The following is a 3,455-nucleotide window of genomic DNA, read 5'->3' on the forward strand; positions in this document are numbered from 1 at the left end:
TTTCGTCGAAGGAAATTATTTTAAAGTAAACGAAGCGCTGTCCGAGTACCGAGTCACCACCTTCTTAGGTGAGTGCATAGTCCCTTTCATGAACATGATTTTAATACAAGTACTTATTGAAGTATTAATTATATGTTTATGTGCGAGTTAATTGATGTTGCTTGAAATTCGTGTTAAAGAACATACATGATTATATTTGATAATTTAGGATAAAGAGTAGACCTAAATTAAAAATGAGGAATATTGGGTAGTATATTCTTACGAGTACAAGTGAGTAAAACTCAGAGAATAGAAGTTAGTATATGTCACTTATCCAGGAGTATGGATTAGACATAGTCATTGTCCCTAGTCCGAGAATATGGATTAGGCATAATCATTCGTCGTTAATCCGAGAGTATGGATTAGCTATTGTCCCTAGTCCGAGAGTATGGATTAGGCATAATCATTCATCTTTAATCCGAGAGTATGGATTAGTCATTCGTCCCTAGTCCGAGAGTATGGATTTGGTAAATTTGTTCATTTCTGATTCGAGAGTATGGAGGAGGTAAAACGACTAATCTTAGGTCCGAGAGTATGGATAGCCTCGTTGCGAGGATCGACGGGGTGGGATAAGAGTTGTTTATATATATATGTATGGTGAAATTGTATATTTTGTGAATTTTAAACTATATATATGGTATAACATTGTGGGATTGAAATCCCTATGTGCTTACCAGGTTTCCCAACCTGACCTACTCAGTTTATTTATATCACAGGTGTTGATATGAAGTGACATTACACTGAGAGATTTAAAGAGATGTAGACCACTAGTGTGAATAATTGTAAGTTCTGTTTATGCTTATGTTCCTGTATTAACGATGACATCCCAAATGTTTTAAAATGAAATAAATACATTGCTTCGAAAATGTTTTAATAACGTATTTACCATGTTTTTCTGGGAACAAATTCCGCAACCTTTTTATAAAATGAAGTACTCTGATTTTCATAAAGCATAAACAAAATCGGTCTTTTCTGGCCGTGAAAATAGGGATGTCACAGTTGGTATCAGAGCATTAGTTTAAGCGAACTAGGAATATGGATTTATTTCTAGACTTAAACTTAGAATGCTAAGCGATGATTGTGAGGTGTGAGCACTAGCTTATTTTAGGAATTGTGCCTAAAATGTTTTTATGTGCTAAATACTTGTGCCTGATATGCTGTTAGTTGTTCGGATCTATGGTCTGTTGCCGACCGGATCTGGAAACCTTATGTGTTTAGGATTCTAAACGTACGACTACGATATTAGAACTAGCATATAAACATTTCGGAGTGATAAGGATGATTTAACCGTCAATCCTAAGTAAAGATCTAGATTCACCTTATTCGGTGTATAGATCAAGATGGTAAGAACCCGTAGCGGAAACGTGAATGCAAATGGGAACAGAAACCAACCCCCAGTGATTGAGCAAATACCGGTGATGGAAGCCGCCGCTGAGCCAGTCACAATGGCTGGAGTGCAAGCGATGATCCAAGCGATGTTGGATCGTCAAATGGAGGAAACTAGACGTTTGCTCCAGCAAAATCGTGAGGAAGCCACTATTCAGATCGAACAGCCCGAGTTGAACGAAGGGCAGACTGAGGAAGGAAACTACAGTGGGACTGTTGGTCAAGTCAACCCACCAATAGTTCGACAAAACAACCAAGATGACGAGGTCGAGAGGAATGGATGCAAGTACAAGGATTTTTTGACTTGCAAGCCATCGACTTTCACTGGAAAGGAGGATCCGATCGGGGTCATGGATTGGATCTCGGAGATGGAGTTAGCCTTCATGACATGTGGTTGTAGAGGGAAGCTACAGACCACATTTGCAGTGCGTCAGTTTCGAGGAGGCGCTGTACGTTGGTGGAATACCTTGGGGAAGACTCTGAGCCCTAATGAGCCTCTGCAACTGACATGGGCAGAATTTCTGGTGCAATTCAAACGAAAGTACTGCTCAGCTCAAAACCTGCTTGAGCTAGAGAACCAGTTTCTAACCCTGAAGAAGGGAAGCATGTCAATCGATGAATACACCAACAACTTCACAGAGAAGATGGAGTTCGCCTTGCGTCTTATTCCGAATGAGCTGACGAAAATCGACAAGTACGCAAAGGGACTTCCATGGGAGTACGCGGTGCCAGTGCATCAAGCACCTACTCTAGAGGCAGCTATCTGGGCTGCCAAGTCTGTCGAAGATATGATCAAGGGAAGAGCCTCCAGCAAGATGGAGGTTGGCGAGAAGAGAAAGTTTGAAGGATCTTCAAGGTCCAGCGAGAAGAGAAAATTCTCGAAGTTTGAAGAAGGAACGCAATGGTGTGACAAGTGTAGAAAGAAGCACATCGGGAAATGCTCTAAATATACGACATGCTTTAGATGTGGGAAGATTGGTCATTACGCCAGCGAATGCACAACTAAGAGAGAAGTCTGCTTTAAGTGTGGAGAAGAAGGACACTTCAAACAAGACTGCCCAAAGAGAGAAGGGGCTACAAAGCCAAATGTGCCACCAAAGCCAAAGGCGAGAGCATTTCAAATGATCCTTGACGAAGCAGATGACAATGCAAGGATTCAAGAGTGAAGGCTTGACATCCGAGGATCGAGTTATGGAGTAATCGTGTAGCTAGTACCTCACGATGTAACCCGTTAGAGGCATAGTCTAGGGTGAACTTGAACACCTATGTAATAGTTTCAAGAAATAATATAAAACCTTTGTTTTGTTATGTGTTAAGTTGTTGTATGGTTTTCTTGTATGGTGACTTGGAAAAACTGCGGGACAATACTTGGGACGAGTATGAGTAGGTGTGAATGGTAGTAGAGGCCTATACTACCGGAAGCACAGGACTCACACTTGGATCAGGGAAAGTCACAAGGTTACCAAGAAGCCAGTAATTGATTTCGTTTTATTCAAGTATGCCGTTACCATTGTTTCGGTAATGACTAAGAAGATTGTTGTTATCCCGACCCTAGTGGTCATATCACCTTGAGTCCGACTACGATGAGTAGGTTACGTGGTTCAGAGAACCAAGTTTGATATAGCGTCCGACTTAAACCAAATGATTAATAATCAAAGCGATCAATAGAAGTATCGCGCTCGTTGGTAGCTAGAAATGTTACATGTTAAAGTATGATTATATCACATTAGAACATGAAGGAAGGCTTAGTCTGTTTTAGAATTTAAGAGAACTGAGTCTAAACGTACATCACATGATGATAGGTCATAATTTGGAGTCTAATATGAGGTAGAGAGCAGGTGCATGATCAAGTACTGCTTACAGTCAATAAATCTAAGAGATAGACTTGAAGGAATAAAGAAGTTATAATTATTACCTAGGATGAAGAAATGACGTATGGAGTCATTATAGATCCTTGTCTCGTTGATGATTCCGGGACGTAATCATCCTAAGGGGGAGATAATTGTAACGCCCGCAGATCCGGGCTAGTC

The sequence above is a fragment of the Lactuca saligna genome, chromosome 4 (assembly GCF_052625555.1).
Source record: "Lactuca saligna cultivar CGN05327 chromosome 4, ASM5262555v1, whole genome shotgun sequence".
NCBI lineage: Eukaryota > Viridiplantae > Streptophyta > Magnoliopsida > Asterales > Asteraceae > Lactuca > Lactuca saligna.